The 20,784-nt window shown below is 37.4% G+C and overlaps 1 protein-coding gene and 1 pseudogene across 1 annotated transcript in view; both read left to right on the forward strand.

Annotated features, from left to right (window-relative positions):
- Positions 1 to 1,794: 1,794 nt before the first annotated feature.
- On the forward strand, positions 1,795 to 2,812 carry LOC126058118 (olfactory receptor 2AK2-like; annotated as a pseudogene).
- Positions 2,087 to 20,784, forward strand: part of LOC126058122 (olfactory receptor 2AK2-like) — a 324,114-nt gene continuing 305,416 nt past the window's right edge. The window contains exon 1 of the mRNA XM_049853082.1: positions 2,087 to 2,101. The gene's annotated coding sequence lies outside the window, so the exon portion shown is untranslated. The remainder of the gene's footprint in view (positions 2,102 to 20,784) is intronic.

Raw genomic sequence — 20,784 nt, forward strand, 5'->3', positions numbered from 1 at the left:
ATTAGTATTTGCACGTGTATAATCAACAATTCTTATTGTCAGTTAATTTTGTGCTTTGCTGCTAACCACAGGGTTGGCAGTTCGAGCCCACCAGCCACTCCTTGGAAACCCTATGGAGCAATTTTACTCTGTCCTATAGGGTCTTTGTGAATCGGAATCAACTCAACAACAAGGGGTTTTATATTAAAGTTGGCTAGTTTTTAATTGAAAATATTTTCTATTTCTTAACGTTGTTCTGCAATAAGAATTATCCAAAACTTTTGAATTTTAAAAAAGCCATCAGTAGTCTTTTGATTTCATATCCCAATTGAGGAGCAAGTGATAAACTTTTACTAATTGCCACTTCTTCCAAGTGCAGTTTAAATGTAAATTTCCCCAATTAATATAACAGGACTAAGTAAAATTAAAAATGCCATTCTTGACGTGCTTCTTGAGTTAAATTTAGATGAATAATTGTTAACTTCTATTTTAATGATTCATTCTCCAACCATCCCTTAGGTCTGGCATATGGATAGATAGACAGACAGATAGATAGATAGATAGATGATAGATGCTGATGATGATAGGTAGATAGACAGATGATAGATAGATAGATAGATAGATGATAGACAGACAGATAGATGATAGATAGATAGATAGATAGATAGATAGATAGATAGATAGATAGATAGATAGATAGATAGATGATAGATAGATAGATAATAGATAGGTTTTAGGTAGGTAGATAGATAGATAGATGATAGATAGATAGACAGATGATAGATAGATAGATGAAAGAAAGACAGATAGATGATAGATAGATAGATAGATGATAGATAGATAATAGATAGATAGGTTTTAGGTAGGTAGATAGATGATAGATAGATAGATAGATGATAGATAGATAGACAGATGATAGATAGATGATAGATAGATGAAAGAAAGATAGATGATAGATAGACAGACAGGTAGGTAGATAGATAGATGATCGATAGATAGGTAGGTAGGTAGGTGGGTAGGTAGGTGGGTAGACAGGTAGGTAGATAGGTAGGTAGATGATAGGTAGGTAGGTAGGTAGATCGATCGATCTTTTTTTTTTTGGAGGGCTTTGTCAATGAATTCCTATTTACACTTACAGATGTTATCTACATAACCACCAGTTCATTTAGAAGAGCTAAAATATTCCTGACCCACAAATGTTAATATAATTTTTATTACAATGTATAGCCAATACAAATTCAAAATTGAAAAATGGAGTCGAGAAGTTTTTTTTAAAGAATATTATACCAAGTTTAACCAACAGTGCAATTCTAAACTATATATATGAAGGAATTGAGTGAAAGATTTTTCACAACATGTGAACATGTCTCTAGTCTATCATCATGAAGATATTTACAAGGGGAGTAATAACTCACGTTGGCAAATCATCTAAATGTTTTATCCCCATATTATATTTTTATTCTGTGATCAATTTTAAAGAAACGTTATTTTTATTTTATTTTTCAAAATGCACATTGCTCAATAGACACAGATTCAGTGCATAAAAACCCAAAACCAAACCCACTGCTGTTGAATTGATTCTGACTCATAGTACCCTATAGGACAGGGAAGAACTGCCCCATAGAGTTTCCACGGAGTGCCTGGAGGATTCAAACTGCTGACCTTTTGGTTAGCAGCCATAGCACTTAACTACTACACTACCAGGGTTTGCTATATAAAAACAGGGAGAGACATAGTCACCTAAGCTGATTAAAGGGAATCCTACTGCATTTAATAATCATTTTGTTTTCTCTCAAAGGTCAATCAATGTTGTTAATGGAATTTTCAGATATGGTCTGCTTTGTTTTGATTTAAGCCATGAAGACAGAAAATCAAACTTTTGGAGCAGAGTTTATACTTCTTGGCCTTTTCCAATATGGCCAAATGAACAAGATACTCTTTGTTGCCATTACTGTCATCTTCTCAGTGGCTTTGATGGGAAATATCATACTGATCCACCTCATCCGATTGGACACTCTGCTCCACACTCCCATGTACTTCCTCCTCAGTCAGCTCTCCTTCATTGACATGGTGTACATCTCCACCACGGTACCCAAGATGGCAGCAAACTTCCTGTCAAATAGTAAGACCATTACTTTTTTCGGTTGTGAGATTCAAACCTTTCTGTTTTTGACTCTTGGTGGAACTGAAGCTCTTCTTGGTTTCATGTCTTATGATAGACACGTAGCGATCTGTCACCCTTCACATTACCCTGTGCTCATGAGCAAGACGATCTGTTTGTCCATGGTCACATGTGCATGGGCCAGTAGTTCTATCAATGCTTTAATACATACACTGTATGTATTTCAACTTCCATTCTGCACATCTCGGATCATTAACCACTTTTTCTGTGAAGTTCCATCTCTAATGCCTTTGGTGTGTCAGGACACCTCCCAGTATGAGTATACTGTCCTCTTTAGTGGCCTTGTCATTCTGTTACTACCATTCATGGCCATTCTGGCTTCCTATGCCCAGGTGCTTATTGTGGTGTACCAGATGAGCTCAGGTAAAGGGCAGACAAAAGCCATCTCCACGTGTTCCTCTCATCTGATTGTGGCAAGCCTATTCTATGGGGCTACTCTCTCCACCTATACAAGACCACACACCTTGCATTACCCTGAGGAAGATAAAGTGGTGGCGGTGTTTTACAGTATCATTACACCTCTTCTGAACCCATTTATCTACAGTCTGAGGAATAAGGAGGTCATGGGGGCCATGAGAAGAGTGCTGGGAAAATAGACATTTGTACAGAAAATATGACTTTAGGAACCCTTTATAGTTTGAGACTGAACAACATGATTTGATTAGCCTACTGTCTAGAGAGAAGTAAGCTCAAAGAAATGTTTACAAAATAAATAAATGTAACAATGCCTTGGTTTCTACACTTCTCAGAAATAACTAAAGCTTTGTTATTGGAACTGGGTGGATTTGCCGTGTAAAAGCAAGAGAATGGTTGCCATTTTCAACTTTATCTTCTAAAGCAATAGATTTAATCCCTGTCAACACAATGCTCCCATGTCATAACAAATTTTTAGTACCTTTTTAATATTCTGAAATAAAATGCACATGAAATATAATTTACCATATAATACATAATATCAGGAAAATACATATGATGACCAAACTATAATATAGAGCAAAATGCATACATCCACTTATTTATTTATTTGTTCATTTATTGAACAAGGGCTTTAATGCTTTAACTCTGTATGTGACACTGTTATAGGCACTGGTGAAATGGGATTAAACAAGAAAAAACTGACATAAGTCTCTGCTCTCATGAAGTTTACATTTTATCGTGGGGAAAAAGACAGTATATAAAATTAACTGGTAAAGCGACCTTATATGAGTCGGAATCAACTCGACAGCACTGGGTTTGGGTAAATTTCAGAGTATACCAAAAAGTATTAATCACCATGAAGAAGAACTAAGTGGAAAATTGGAATCAGGAAAACAGAGGATATTTGCAATATTAAGTCAAATAGTCAGAGAAGGGAGAATCAAGAATATGACTTTTGTCAAAAACTAAAAGGAGTCGAGGAAGAGAGACAAGTGGATATTTGTGGATAAATGTTCTGGGAAGAGCAAAGAACAAGTGAGAACTCCCTGAGGTGGGGACATGCCCAGCGTAGTCACAAAAGATCAAGGAGTAAATTGGTGAGACACAGGAAATAGGTATATGTTTTGGGGCCGGGTCTTACAGTGTAAATTAGATCAACGTGAGGATTGTGGCTTTGAACCTAAAACAATGGGCTACCTTTGCAGAGTTGTGGTAGAGAACTGATGTGGGCAGGAGAAAGCCATTGCAGTAGTCCAGCTGTGACAAGATATTACCTTGGACCAAGGTGATATTAGTGGAGAGGCAAAGACTGGGCAGATTCAGGAGACTGGGAGAAAGCAGACATTCGAGTTTTGTGGACACATGGGATGTGAAATACTATGAAATAAGAAGCTTTCAGAATTGGGCTAAAACTTGAAATTAACAACTGGAAGTGTGGAACTGTCATCATTACAGCTTGAGGGAAACCACAGGTGGAGCATTTCATCATTCGTCATCTCTTATGCTACTTTCATGTTAATGCCTTAGGCCCACAATTACAATCATTATTCTGGCTTCTATCGCCATTAAATAGAAGCTCTTATTTCTCATCACCATTGAGTCGAAACTTTTATATCAGAAAATAAGTTCTCTTTGATGTCTGGCTTCTTTTCCTAAACATGTTTAAAAGGTTCAACCATATTTTTGAGTGTCTCCATCATTTTTATTACAAAGCTGAATTCCATCATATGGCTTAGAATAATTATTTCCATTCTGATGTCAGAAATGTTTGACTATAATGAATAAAACTACCATAAAGCTTCCTGTACAAGTGTTTTTTGAGAACACGTGAACTCAATTCTCTTGTATATATACCTAAATTGAAATTGCTTGGTCATAAATTAGGCACATGTTTAGCTCTAATAAAAAAAAAAAAAAAAAAATTTTTTTAGCGTTATCCAAATTGGATTTAATCATTTATTTTCCAATCAGTAATATAGGAAAACTTCTTAGAGTCTGAGTGTTGATAATAAATAATGCAGTGGGTTGCTAACTACTTGCTGCTAAATATAAAGTGGAATATAAACCATGAGAGCAAAATACAACCAGTGTGCCATCAGTGCATGAACAATGGTATTGGAAGAAAGTGTATATTTCTGTGAAATATTTTAGAGATTCACTGACAAGATTTTTTTGGATCCATTGTCAATAATTTTAATAATAATTATATGTAATGGCCTTTAGGAACACTCATTTCTGGTTCAAGACAAAATGTGTTTATTGGTCTATGAATGCCTTACTTCGGTCAGTTTGTTTATAATATAATGTATACCTGTAAGTTCACCACCCAACCCAACAACTAAAATAGTAAATTTATCTTTAGTGCTCCTCCAACTCTTGGCAAACCCATGTGTGTCAGAGTAGAACTGTTCTTGGTAGGGTTTTCAACGGCTTATTTTTCTAATGTGGATCACCAATCCGTTCTCCTGAGGTGCCTCTGGGTAGACTCGAACCACCAAGCTTTCAGTTAGCAGTGACTATGTTAACTGTTCGCACCATCCAGGGACTCTTCATATCCTCCTATACCTCTGGGTAGACTCGAACCACCAAGGTTTCAGTTAGCAGTGACTATGTTAACTGCTCGCACCATCCAGGGACTCCTCATATCCTCCTATACCTCCACCATCATTCTGAATTTTTGGTTTTTTAATTCTCTTGCTATAATTATAATATAGAATTCATAGGGTATTAGAAAATATTTTTAGATGCTGTAGAACTTAATAAAGGGGCCTTAAGTTGTAGATAATCTTTTTGAAAATTGTTTTTTCGGTTGACATTACTAACGCTCCAGGCTGAATGAAATGACAGCCCATTCTATTTTATTATTGACTGGCATTCTATTTTAAGACTATACTACACATTTATCCATTTTTTGTTGTTGGTGTTGTTGCTGATAGATGCTTGTTTTATTTCTAGTTGTCTACTATTATATACAATGCACTTATAAACATTGTTGCATTTGTCTCCTGTTTCCCATAAACAAGAGTTTGTATTTTGTATATATCTACGAATGGAATTGGTGGTGAAATTACTTAAGTGTGTAAACCATTTGTGTTTTACATAAAGTTTGAAATTCTAATTTATACTTACTATCAAAAACGAAAATAATAAATCCATATTTTAATAAATGTACATTCAAATTTAATGAATTTTAACATATTTAAATATTTTTCACACAGATTGCATGAAAGTTCACATCTGCAGACCACATCAGTCAGTGAAGTATATGGTTGCATGTCCAGTTGCTAGCTTCAAGTTTCAGGTAATCTCCACCCCAGCCTCCTGATCTTGGCCTTAGAGTTTTATACATCCTTGATCTTTTATTATTGTAATTAATTTTTGTAGTATTTTTGACCATTTTCATGCTTTTGAGTTCCAATAGAGCCTAAACCTGACTAAACACGATGCCTAAACTTCAATAGCTATAGCTAACAAACTTTTTTTAAGTAAATAGCAATTTGAAGGATGATTCGTGTAAGTTATACAGAATAAAGAAATCCATATACAGTACATTCACAACTAATCAGATAGATATCGCAAATTGAACAAACCTATATGAAAGTAGTAACATATTATTAGCACTTGAGAAGATTCCTCATGCCTCCCCCTAACTGCTACCCATACTTACTTGTAATGAAACAATTATATTTAAGTGCATTATCCATGAATTATACTGAACAATGAAAAAATAAATCATTTCAATTATTACATAAATTCAATATAATCCCCATTAGAATCCCATCAGTGTGTGCATGTGTGTGTGTTTAATTTACAAGTTGGCTATAGAATTTATATAAAATGATGCAAAAAACAGTAATAGCTCAAAGGGAATTTTAAAAATAATAAAATGAGATGCATCATTCTATGTGATATTAAAAATTTGTACTGATATAATTATAGACCAATGGAAGAGAATACATAATTCAGATGCACACATATGTGTACAATGATGAGTCACATATGTCAGGTGCTTGTATGGGGAGTGATAAAAGGATACACATTTCAGTGAAAGTTGTTGGATCAATTGTATATCCGTGTATATTTTTAAAAAATGAGATGTGGATAATGTCAGTGAAAATGACCAAGTTGATAGCCTCAGATAGCTTCTGTGGAGGGCCTGTTCCTGCACAGAAACGACAAAGCAAAAAGTGTTAGAATCAACTTTTTTAGAAATTTAGAAAGTTTTAAAATATTTACAGCAACCAAGCAAATACTGAAATAAGAGAAAACCAGAAAACCAAACCCACTCCCGTCAAGTCGATTGCGACTCATAGCGACCCTATAGGACAGAGTAGAGCTGCACTATAGAGTTTCCGAGGAGTGTCTGGTGGATTCGAACTGCTGACCTCTTGGTTAGCAGCCATAGCACTTAACCACTACGCCACCAGTGTTTCTGAAATAAGAGAAAGGCCACTTAAAAACATCAGGAGAGGGGATGTTACAGAAAACAGTGTGTTAAGAAGGTATAGGATTCATTCCCTCCACTGAAGCAATGAAAAAAACCAAAAACCAAACCCAATGCCATCGAGTCGACTCCCACTCATAGCGACCCTATAGAACAGAGTAGAACTGCCCCATAGAGTTTCCAAGGAGCGCCTGGAGTCTTCGAACTGCCGACCCTTTGGTTAGCAGCCGTAGCACTTAACCACTAGGCCACCAGGGTTTCCCTGAAGCAATGAATAAGTGGGAAAAAAACCTGACAGAATAAACATTAAGTGCTTCATGAGAAAAGATGTTGTTGAATTTTGATGAAAAATTGTGGCATTTTTGTTTATTCACCTACTATCCCCCATTCTCCACTTGGCAGCTGCCATGAAGACAGCAGCCCACATTCCTGGTGTGGCTTGCTGGTGCCAGGGTGTGGACAAGACAGATCTTTTTTCTAAAAATGTTGTTGTTGTTTATTTTGACCAATCTGGTAGTTCCCAGAGATACCTGCTCTGAGATAGGCCTTGGCTTTACTCCTCTCAGACATGAGTGGCTACCAGGTGGTATCTGTCTGTGAAAAGCCTTAAAGACATATAATGCCATAACCAGCTTAGGTAAGGAATGGAGAACAGGGAAAGAAGCAGACAAACCTGATAGCCTGGAAAAGAAGAGGCTGACGAGGCAGATGCATGGGAGAATAAACTGTAGAGATACTGAATGTACTGAAGGATCAGAGATCCAATGTACATACCCAGGTTGAATGCATGCTCAGACAAGACCTGAGAGGACCCTAGGTTTGAGCCTCTGGCAGATCTTTGGGCTCTGCACAAACGGAGGTGTAGGCTAAGGCCCAATTGTAGGTGGCCTGGCTAAGCATTGAAAGAGTACCTAATTCAGAGTCAATCTTCAATGACCAGGAAAGGGTTTTTAGTTTTCTTTTTCTTCTCTTTTTGACTCCAAAAAAGGTCTCTATCAGGTCACTGGTTGACCACTAAAATAACTGAAGATAGACTTCAGTGACCACACATGGCAAAGAAAACAGTCTATGAAAAATAATAAATACATACAAACAAATAAATAGTTTGGAAATGTCACTAAACAGATGACCGCAGCCCTCAACAATAACAGCAAGCACTAGGTAGGCTGGAGAATCTGCTTTTCAGAGTTAACACATAAAATTCACAAAGCCCAGTGTTTGGTAAAAATACTAGGCATGCCAAGAAACAGGAACTACAACCAATTCACAGGAAAAAAAAAAAAAAATCGGTGAAAGCAGTCCCTGAAGAACCAATGACATAGAATTGCTAGGCAAATCGTTTAAATCTACTGTGTTAAACGTGGTCAAAGACCTAAAGGAAAACAGGAGAATGTCTCAACGAATAGAGAATATCAATAATGACAAAGAAATTATAAAGAAGGCATCAAATAGAAATTAACATCAATCTTTCTCAAACTTTTCCAAAAACTAAAAGGAAGGAATAATTTGTAACTCAATCCATGATGCTATCAGCATCCTGATACTTAGCCAGACAAAGCCATCAGAAAAAAATATTGCATAGAAATATCTATGGAAATCCTCAACAAAATAGTAAAACTCCAATCCAGCAGCGTATTAAAAGGACCATATGCCATAACCCTGTGTGCTTTGTCCCACAAGTGCAGTATATATAAAAGTCAATCAGTGTAATGCAACACATTAATAGAACGTAGGGAGAGGGGGATGATCTATCAACTGATGCAGAAAAAAGCGTTTAACAAAAAGACACTCAAAAATCAGGAATAAAAGCGAACTTCCTATTGTGTGAGAGTCAAAAATGGCCTCTGTGTATTAGCCCCAAGTTATTTACTTCTTCAAGTAAGCTGAGGCGTATTATATGGAAAAAAAAAAAAAAAAAAAACTGGTATGAAACTCAAACTTGTACATGTCCAACTGATTTAAAAATAGCCCAAATAAGCAGATTTTTAGCCACTTAGGACCTGCCTGTTTTACATACCCTGCAAAACTGGACTCAACTTCTGCTAGTCCTAAAAAAAAAAAAAAAAAAAGATAAATTCCTGTAGTTATAAAGACCCTAAGATGCTGCTGCTTTTAGAGCTCTCTGACCCAGAGACTTATCGCCTGGCTGCAGGAGGATATCGCTTCTCACCCCTGGGAGCTTTCTTGCTCTCTTCTCCTTCTGATGCTACCTGTGACTCTAGCCTCTGGAAGACCTTCTGCTACAGGGACCACCCCCTTGCATGTGACTTTCAATGTGTTGGCCCCATTAAATAGCTTGTTGTGCAATACTGTCGTATAGCTCTGAATTTCCTTCACCTCAGTACACTTCCTTAAAATGATAAAGGACAGTTGTGAAAAACCAACCATTAACATTATTCTCAATGGTGAAAGACTGAAAGATTTTGCCATAAAATCAGGAACACAGCAAGGATATCTCTTTTCCCTACTTCTATTCAACACTGTGGTCTTTTTGTTCGCCTCTGTGAATGTGAAAACTGGACAATGAAAAAAGAAGGCAGGAGAAGTACTGATGCGTGGAAGTGTGGTGTTGGTGAAGAATATTGAATGTACCATAGATTAACAAAAGAACAAAAAAATCAGTCTTACAATAAAACAGTGAAAAGTTCCTTAGGAATGAGGATGGCAAGACTTCATCTTACTTACTTTGGACACATTATCTGGAAAGACCGATCCCTAGGAAAAGAAGTCCTGTTAGGTGAAGTAGAAGCTCACAAAAATAAAGGAAACCCTCAAAAAGATGGATTGACGCAATAACCACAGCAATGGACTCAAACATACCAACAATCATTAGGATGGCATGGGACCGGGGAAAATTTCTTTCTCTTATATATTAGGTTACTTTGAGTAGAAGCCAACTAAATAGCAACTGCTCTCAGCAACAACATTCAGCGCAAGACATCAACAACAACATAGCTACAGCTTATCTTCATATCAAACAAAAACCCCACCAGTTGTAGTAGAATCAAACGCAACTCACAGTGACCCGCTGGGTGTCGGAGTAGAGCCGGGCTCCGTCAGTAGGCTGCGCTGTGTGTCTGCACCGTAATTTGTTTCCCATTCGTCTGCTGGTGAGCATTTAGGTTGTTTACATCTTTGTGCTGTTGTGAATGGTGCTCCCATGAACATGGTATGCATGTGTCTATTCCTGCGACTGCTCTTACTTCTCTTGGGTATATTCCTATGAGTGGGATTGCTGGATCTTATGGTATTTCTACTTCTAGCTTTTTAAGGAAGCACCAGATTGTTTTCCAAAGTGATTGTATCATTTTACATTCTCACCAGCAGTGCATGAGAGTCCAATCTCTCCACAACCTCTCCAACATTTTTATTTTGTGTTTTATGGATTAACCAAACCCATCGCCATCGAGTCATTTCTGACTCATAGAGACCCTATAGGACAGAGTAGAACTGCCTTGTGGATTTTCCAAGGAGCGCCTGGTGGATTCCAACTGCCGACCTTTTGGTTAACAGCATTTAACCACTACACCACCAGGGTTTCCTTTTTTTGGATTAGTGCCAGTGTTATTGGGGTGATAAGACATCTCTTTGTTGTTTTAATTTGCATTTCTCTGGTGGCTAATAATCATGAGCATTTCCTCATGTGTACATTAGCCACCTGAATATCTTTTTTGGTGCAGTGTCTGTTCATATGCTTTGCCCATTTTTAATTTTTTTTATTTGTCTTTTTGTAGTTGAGGTGTTGCTGTACTTTGTAGATTTTAATGATTAGACCCTTCCCAGATATGTCATAGTTAAAAATTTCTTCCCAATCTGTAGGTTCTGTTTTTACTCTTTTCATGAGCATAACTGACTTTTAGCAGACCCCAGTTATCTAGTTTCTGATGTTTCTGCATTGTTGGTTATGGTTTGTATTCTGTTTATGTCGTGTATCAGGTCTCCTAGCATTGTCCCTATTTTTTCTTCCGTGATCTTTATCATTTTAGGTTTTATATTTAGGTCTTTGATCATTTTGAGTTAGTTTCTGTGCGTGATGTGAGCTATGGGTCCTGTTTCATTTTTTTGCAGACAGATATCCAGTTACGCCAGCACCACTTGTTAAAAAGACTGTCTTTTCCCCCATTTAATGGACTTTGGGCCTTTGTCAACTATCAGCTGCTCATAGGTGGATGGATTTACGTCTGGGTTCTCAATTTTGTTATATTGGTCTATGTGTCTGTTGTACCAGTACCAGGCTGTTTTGACTATCATGGTGGTATAACAGGTTCTAACATCAGGTAGTGTGAGGCCTCCCACTTTGTTCTTCTTCAGTAATTCTTTACTTATTTGGGGCTTCTTCCTTTTCCATATGAAGTTTGTGATTTGTTTCTCCAACATGCTAAAAGTTGTCATTGGAATTTGGATTGAGATTGCATTGTATCTGTAGATCACTTTGGGAAGAACTGACATTTTCATAATGTTGAGTCTTCCTGTCTATCAGCATGGTATGTTTTTCCACTTATTTAGGTCTCTTTTGATTTCTTGTAATAGTGTCTTGTAGTTTTCTTTGTGTAGGTTTTTTACATCTCTGTTTAAATTTATTCCTAAATACTTTATCTTCTTGGGGGCTATTATAATGGTATTGATTTGGTGATTTCCTCTTGGAAGTTCTCTCTTTTGGTGCAGAGGAATCTGACTGACTTATGTATGTTTATCTTATATCCTGATATTTTGCAAAATCTTCTATTTTAGTTGTAGTAGTTTTCTTGTGGATTTTGGGGGGTTTTCCATGTATAAAACCATATCATCTGCAAATAGGGATACTTTTACTTCTTCCTTACCAATTTGGATGCACTTTATTTCTTTTTCTTGCCTTATTGATCTGGCTAGGGCCTCCAGTACAATGTTGAATATGAGCGGTGACAAAGGGCATCCATGTCTGGTTCCCCTTCTCAAGGGGAATGCTTTAAGACTCTCCATTTAGGATGATGCTGGTTGTTGGCTTTGTATAAATGGCCTTTATTATGTCCAGGAATTTTCCTTCTATTCCTATTTCACTGAGAGTTTTTATCAAGAATGGGTTTTGGACTTTTTAAAATACCTTTTCTGCATCAGTTGATAAGATCATGTGGTTCTTGTCTTTTGTTTTATTTATGTGATGGATTACATTATTGTTTTTCTAATGTTGAACCATCCCTGCATACCTGATATGAATCCCACGTGGTCATGGTGAATTATTTTTTGATATGTTGTTGAATTCTATTGGCTAGAATTTTGTTGAGGATTTTTGGGTCTATATTCATGAGGGATATTGGTCTGTAATTTTCTTTTTTTTGTGGATCTTTACCTGACTTTTCTATCATGGTTATGCTGGCTTCATAGAATGGGTTTGCGAGTATTTCATCCTTTTCTATGCCTGAAATGCCTTTGGTAGTAATGGTGTTAACTCTTCCCTGAAAGTTTGGTAGAATTCTCCAGTGAAGCTGTCTGGGCCAGGGCTTTTTTGTTGGTGGTGGTTTTTATTTTTTTAATTATCTCTTCAATCTCTTCTTTTGTTGTGGGTTTATTTAATTTTTCTACCTCAATTTGTGTTAGTTTAGGTAAGTAGTGTGTTCCTAGAAATTTGTCCATTTCTTCTAGATTTTCAAATTTGTTAGAGTACAATTTTTCATAGTATTCTGTTATGATCCTTTTTATTTCCATTGGGTCTGTTGTGATATCACCCATTCCATTTCTTATTTAGGTTATTCGCTTCCTCTCCTGTTTTTTCTTTTGTCAATTTGACCAATGGTTTATTGATTCTGTTGATCTTTTCAAAAAACCGTCTTTCAGTATTGTCTACTCTTTCAATTGTTTTCCTATTCTCTATCTCATTCATTTCTGCTCTAACCTTTATTATTTCCTTTCTTCTGGTGCCTGAGGGCTACTTTTGTTTCTCTTTATTTGTTCAAGTTGTAGGGTTAATGTTTTGATTTTGGCACTTTCTTCTTTTTGAATGTGTGCATTATTGTTGTAAATTGACCTCTAAGCATTGCTTTTGCTGTTTTCCAAAGGTTCTGGTAAGACATGTTTTCATTCTTCATTTAATTCTATGAATTTATTTTTTCCATCCTTGATTTCTTCTATAATCCAGTAGTTTTTAAGCAAGGTGTTGTTCTGTTTCCACGTATTTGATTTTTTTTCCTTGCTGTTTCTGTTATTGATTTCTAATTTTATGTCATTATAATCAGAGGATACTCTTTTTTAAGGTCAGCTGATTAACAATTTTAATTCCATGTACAATCTTAATTCTCCTTTGCCATGTAACTTAACATATTCACAGATTCCAGGGATTGAGACAAGGACACCTTTGGAGAATCTTTTTCCTATCTTCCGTATTGATATTTTGTAAAACCATGTCTGCTCAACAGGCAGACATCAAGGCCAGCTCCTGGCAATACAAAAACCTAATTGATAGTGCCAGGTCAGCTCCTAGATGTCAAAAAATATTCTATTTCTTCTTCTAGGATATTTGTACTCAGTTCTCTTCCCTTTGAGTTAATTCATCTCACTGTACTACTACGACTTTTTGTTTAACTGTATCTGTTTACAAACTTCAATAAAATTAAAAATATCTCTACTGCAGTAAAAAATGTATTAAAATAATTAATTAAACAAGTACACATTTGCAATGACTATAGTGGCTATGGTGCCAGTCTGCCTCAACAAAGGTCTCCCTTACCCTCTCTGGCCCGGTATTTCCCCAAGCATGAGGTCCTGCATTAGATTGATCCCTCCTAATGGTTTGTCCAAAGGAAGTGAGTCAGACAATGTTCTGTTGTGATCTGTAAGTTTTACATTGGCTAATTATTGGAAATAGACCACCAGACCATTTTCCTAGTCTAATTTTTTTAAGGTTTTAACCTTGGGCAGTAACTTAACTTTACTAAGATCCAGTTTCATCAAAAGTCAGTGGGAGCTAAAAATAACATCTTCATGAATCTGCTTCGATGAAATCATGCAAATAGACTGTTAGGAACGATATAGCTCACTCAGTAATTTCTCAATAAATATATTTTTTATAATTTTTATTGTGCTTTAAGTGAAAGTTTACAAATCAAATCAGTCTCTCACACAAAAACTTATATACACCTTGCTACATACTCCCAATTGCTATCCCCCTAATGAGACAGCCTGCTCTCTCCCTACACTCTCTCTTTTCGTGTCCATTTCACCAGCTTCTAATCCCCTCCACCCTCTCATTTCCCATCCAGGCAGGAGATGCCAACATAGTCTTAAGTGTCCACCTGATCCAAGAAGCTCACTCCTCACCAGCATCCCTCTCCAACCTATTTTCCAGTCCAATCCATGTCTGAAGAGTTGGTTTCAGGAAAGGTTCCTGTCCTGGGCCAACAGAAGGTCTGGGGGCCATGACCACCAGGGTCCTTCTAATCTCAGTCAGACCATGAAGTCTGGTCTTTCTATGAGAATTTGGGGTCTGCATCCCACTGCTCTCCTGCTCCCTCAGGGGTTCTCTGTTGTATTCCCCGTCAGGGCAGTCATCGGTGGTAGCCGAGCACCATCTAGTTCTTCTGGTCTCAGGATGATGTACTCACTGGTTCATGTGGCCCTTTCTGTCTCTTGGGCTCGTAATCACCTTGTGTCCTTGGTGTTCTTCATTCTCCTTTGATCCAGGTGGGTTGAGACCAATTGATGCATCTTAGATGGCTGCTTGCTAGCGTTTAAGACCCCAGATGCCACTCTTCGAAGTGGGATACAGAATGTTTTCTTAATAGATTTTATTGTACCAATTGACTTAGATGTCGCTTGAAACCATGGTCCCCAGACCCCTGCCCCTGCTACGCTGGCCTTTGAAGTATTCAGTTTATTCAGGAAACTTCTTTGCTTTTGGTTCAGTCCAATTGTGCTGACCTCCCCTGTATTGTGTGCTGTCTTTCCCTTCACCTAAAATAGTTCCTATTACTATCTAAACCCCTTTCCCGCCCTCCCTCGCTCCCCCCTCTGGTAATGACAAAAGAATGTTTTCTTCTCAGTTTAAACTATTTCTCAAGTTCTTAGGGCGCCTTGGTTGCTTCCATCTTTTTGCTATTGTAAACAGTGCTGCATAAACATGGGTGTGCATATACCTGTTTGTGTAAAGGCTCTTATTCTTCTAGGATATATTCCAAGGAATGGGATTGCTGGATCCTATGGTAGTTCTATTTCTAGATTTTTAAGGAAGACCCAATTGATTTCCAAAGTGCTTGTACCATTTTACATTCCCACCAGCAGTGTATAAGTGTTCCAATCTCTCCACAGCCTCTCCAACATTTACTATTTTGTGTTTTTTGGATTAACGCCAGCCTTGTTGGAATGAGATGAAGTCTCATTGTAGTTTCGGTCTGCATTTCTTTAATGGCTGATAATCGTGAACATTTCCTCATGTATCTGTTAGCTACGTGAATGTCTTCTTTAGTGATGTGTCTATTCATATCTTTTGCCCATTTTTAAATTGGGTTATTTGTCTTTTTGTAGTTGAGTTTTTGCAGTATCATGTAGATTTTAGAGATCAGGCGCTGATTGGAAATGTCATAGTTGAAAACTTTTTCCCATTCTGTAAGTAGTCTTTTTACTCTTTTGGTGAAGTCTTTGGATGAGCATAGGTTTTTGATTTTTAGGAGCTCCCAGTTATCTAGTTTTTGTTTTGTATTTTTAATAATGTTTTCTATACTATTTATGCCATGTATTAGGGCTCCGAACAGTGTCCCTATTTTTTCTTCCATGATCTTTACCTTTTTTTTAGATTTTATATTTAGGTGTTTGATACATTTTGAGCTCATTTTTTTGCATGGAGTGAGGTATGGGTCTTGTTTCACTTTTTTGCAGATGGATATCCAGTTATGCCAGCACTATTTGTTAAAAAAAAACTGTCTTCTCCCCCCATTTAACTGTTTTGGGGCCTTTGTCAAAAATCAACTGCTCATATGTGGATGGATTTATATCTGGATTCTCAATTCTGTTCCATTGGTCCATGTATCTGTTGTTGTCCCAGTACCAGGCTGTTTTGACTACTGTGGTGGTATAGTAGGTTCTAAAATCAGGGAAAGTAAGGCCTCCCACTTTGTTTTTATTTTTCAGTAATACCTTATTTATCTGGGGCTTCTTTCCCTTCCATATGAAGTTGGTGATTTGTTTCTCCATCTCATCAAGAATGCCGTTGGGATTTGGACCGGAATTGCATTAAGTGTATAGATCCCTTTTGGCAGAATAGACATTTTTATAATGTTAAGTCTTCCTATCGATGAGCAAGGTATGTTTTTCCACTTATGTAAGTCTCCTTTGGTTTCTTGCAGAAGTGTTTTGCAGTTTTTTTGTATAAGTCTTTTACATCTTTGGTAAGATTTATTCCTAATTATTTTATCTTCTTGGGGGCTACTGTAAATGGCATTGATTTGGTGATTTCCTCTTCAATGTTCTTTTTGTTCGTGTAGAGGAATCCAACTGATTTTTGTATGCTTATCTCGTATTCTGATACTCTGTTGAACTCTTCTATTAGTTTCAGTAGTTTTCTGAAGGATTCCTTAGGGTTTTCTGTGTATAAGATCATGTCACCTGCAAATGGAGATACTTTTACTTCTTCCTTGCCAATCTAGATGCCCTTTATTTCTTTATCTAGCCTAGTTTCTCTGGCTAGGACCTCCAACACAATGTTGAGTAAGAGCGGTGATAAAGGGCATCCTTGTCTGGTTCCCAGTCTCAGTGGGAATGCTTTCAGGCTCTCTCCATTTAGGGTGATGTTTGCTGTTGGCTTTATATAAATGCCCTTTATTATGTTGAGAAATTTTCCTTCTATTCCTGTTTTGCTCAAGTTTTTATCATGAATAGGTGTTGGACTTTGTCAAATGCCTTTTCTGCATCAATTGATAAAATCATGTGATTCTTGTCTTTTGTTTTATTTATGTCATGGATTACATTGTTTTTCTAATGTTGAACTATCCCTGCATACCTGGTATGAATCCCACTTGGTCATGGTGAATTATTTTTTTGATATGTTGTTGAATTCTATTGGCGAGAATTTTGTTGAGGATTTTTGTATCTAAGTTCCTGAGGGATATAGGTCTATAATTTTCTTTTCTTGTGGTGTCTTTACGTGGTTTTGGTATGAGGGATATGGTGGCTTCATAGAATGAGTTTGGTAGTATTCTGTCCTTTCTATGCTCTGAAGTACCTTTAGTAGTAGTGGTGTTAACTCTTCTCCGAAAGTTTGGTAGAACTCTGCAGTGAAGCTGTCCGGACCAGGGCTTTTTTGGGGTGGGGGGGGTTTGATTGCCTTTTCCATCTCTTCTTTTGTTATGGGTCTATTTAGCTGTTCTACCTCTTTTTGTGTTAGTTTAGGTAGGCAGTGTGTTTCTAGGAATTCACCCATTTCTTCTAGGTTTTCACATTTGTCAGAGTACAATTTTTCACAGAAATCTGATATAATTCTTTTAATTTTAGTTGGGTATGTTGTAATATCGCCCATCTCATTTCTTATTCAGGTTATTTAGTTCCTCTCCTGTTTTTCTTTTGTCAGTTTGGCTAGTGGTTTATCAATTTTGTTAGTTTTTTCAAAAAAAACAGCTTTTGGTCTTGTTAATTCTTTTCATTGTTTTCTATTTCTTTTAGTTCAGCTCTCATTTTTAGTATTTTTTTTTTTTTCTGGTGCCTGTGAGTTTCTTTTGTTGCTCTCTTTCTATTTGTTCAAGTTGTGGGGATAATTCTTTGATTTTGGCCCCTTCTTCGTTTTGGATGTGTGCATTTATTGATATAAATTGACTTCTGAGCATTTCTTTCACTGTATCCCAGCGTTTTTACAGGAAGTGTTTTCATTCTCATTGGAATTTCTTTGTTCCATCCTTAATAGCTTCTATAATCCAGTCTTTTGTTTTGTTCAGTTTCCAAGTGTCTGATTTCTTTTCCCTGCTTTTCCTGTTATTGATTTCCACCTTCATGCCCTTATGGTCAGAGAAGACGCTTTGTAATATTTGAATGTTTTGGATTCTGCTAAGGCTTACTTTATGCCGTAATATGTGGTCTTCTAGAGAATGTCCATGTGCACTAGAAAAGAAAGTATACTTGGCTGCTGTCGGGCGGAGTGTTCTGTATATGTCTATGAGGTCAAGTTGGTTGATTGTGGCATTTAGGTCTTCCGTATCTTTATTGAGCTTCTTTCTGGATGTCCTGTCCTTCACCAAAAGTGGTGTGTTGAAGTCTCCTACTATTATTGTTTTGTCAGAAATTAATAACTCAATCAATATCAACTGTCCTGATTTTTGTTATTGATTTTAATATTATTATTTTCTCTTTTAATTAATTTATTCAGGGTTACCAGAATTTGACTTATATTTCTACTTTCACTTTCTTTTTTCTCATATTATTGACTATATCCATAGGTATATGCCTGTTTGAAAATAAAATTCAAATATCCCTTCATAGATTGGTTTGACAATCCAATTAATTATATAATTGTGTGGTTTGTCTATCTAACCACATTGCACATGCAAACAGGATGTGCCTCAAACTACCAGACAACTAGGAATGAGGCATGTACAACCACTGGCATCAACCATTCCATGAGTGCTACGGCCATCTGTGATCAAGACATTTACACAATATTGGCAAAGTGAAAGCCACTATTATTATTTCTAGAAAGCAAACAGTAAACAGTAAAACAAATTCTCAAAGCAGATCTGCTTATTCTTCTCCAAACTACTCATATTCTTTCTAATATCACTGTACTGGCACATTGTGTTTCTGGTCAAATGTTGTCTTCATGTCACCACTGCCTCTGGCTGCCACCATGTTACCCAGGACACCTGCATGGCTTCCGAGGCTTCTGCTCTGCCCCTGGGCCTCACTGGGCCTTGCTTCACTAATGGAAAGACGCCTGCACAGGATCTCCTGAGCCTCTGCCACTGGGCCCTTTTTGACCTATGCTGCTGCCTCCTACCATGCTACCCAGGCCAGAGTTGTTCTCTGTCTTGCTGCCGTGATACCAAGGCCTACCCTGCGTGAGGGAATGTATTGTTCCCACCACGATGCCCAAAGGGGGAAGGAAGCAAATTACACCAGCCACACTCAGGTCTCTGTCCCGCAGGTACAACTGTTGCAGTACTTTAGTAGGAGGCACAACCCTGCACAAAGACACTCAGTTCTCTCTCTATGGACCAGCAAGCCCACCATCCCTGTCTTCACTGTTACAACTCTCTCTTCTTAATATAGGGAGTTCTCAATGCAGGGACCCTGGGTCCAAAGGATGCACTCCACTCTACGCTCTTTTTGTTGGTAGTGAGGGGCCCCAGAACCTCTGTGGATTTGGCCCTTATATAAGCCTAACAGAATAGGAACAACAACCAATCTCCTAGCTGGACCACAAAGGGCACAATCCCATTAAGTGAATTTTCAATCCACTAGTTTTGTAGTAAATCTACTAATACCTTGCAAAATTTTGGCCCAGACAATCATTTTGTGATATTACAAGACCAGGGCTAGAAAAGCCATATAAAAGTGATTCATTGCACGGCAATAATTCAGCCCATTTTCTTAACCCTTAACCAGTTCATAAGCAGAGCTGTAACAAATCAATCAGTTAATGCTTATTATATTTTGATTATGTAGCACAGCATCGTATAACCTCCCATATTGGAGCTCCTGAGTGGTGCAAACAGTTATACTGTATAATCTCCTGGAGCAGAGCCCCTGGGTGGTACAGTTAACATGTTCAGATGCTAACTGAAAAGACGGAGGTTCAAGTCCACCCAAAGGCACCTTGGAAGAAAGACCTGGTGATCTACTTCTGAAAAATCACCCATTAAAAACTCTACAGAGCACAGTTCCACTCTGACACACACAGGGTTGCCATGAGTCAGACGTAACTCAATGGCAACTGATTTTTACTGTTTTCTGTTGCAAGATAAAGACATTAAAAAAAAAACTCTCATTACCGTACGTCAGTTCATAGGTCAACATATTCAGCTAAAGCAGAGATGAAAGGAGACAATGAAATTATACTTATTTGATAGATCTGGTGCTTTATATTTATTCCATACCTGAAACCAAAACCAAACCCATTGTCATCAAGTCTATTCCAACTCATAGCGACCCAATAGGACAGAGTAGAACTGCCCCATGGAGTTTCCAAGGAGCTTCTGGTGAATTTGAACTGCTGGCGTTTTGGTCAGCAGCTGAGCTCTTAACGACTGCACTACCAGGGCTCCTTATTCTATACAGTAGCCCCTAAAAATAATCCTATGGAAGAGGCATTATTATGCCCCTTTTACAGATGATTAAACTGACGCTCAGAGAGGTTATATAACAGGCCCCAAATATATAACTAGAAAGTTTCAAGACTGGAAAAGTTCAATTCGGTCATGGCCTTTTGTTGGGTAAGACATGTCTAGAAGTCCACTCTATTCCCCACATCATTACCAGCTCTTTCTTGACACATTAGTTATTGTGAAAGTTTAGGTTAACAGGATTGTGGACTAAGTATATTTTCTAGGTATGAGTTAAGTGCTTTATGCATCGTATCTCATTTAATACTAATAATATTATAAGGCAAGCATCATATTCAAAATAATCACATCCTGACTTTAGCATGTTGATAAAACAGGTCATTATCTTCAGAGATCAAATATCCTGAAATTTTAAAATAATCCTGTATGGAGGTGATAAATGAGGAGAGCATGTGGTCATCTGTATTCTTCTGAATGCTTTCCCACAAGCATTTCTGCAGCCTGAAGCTCAGGAATCCCTAAGGCTTTAG

The sequence above is a fragment of the Elephas maximus genome, chromosome 14 (assembly GCF_024166365.1).
Source record: "Elephas maximus indicus isolate mEleMax1 chromosome 14, mEleMax1 primary haplotype, whole genome shotgun sequence".
NCBI classification, from domain to species: domain Eukaryota; kingdom Metazoa; phylum Chordata; class Mammalia; order Proboscidea; family Elephantidae; genus Elephas; species Elephas maximus.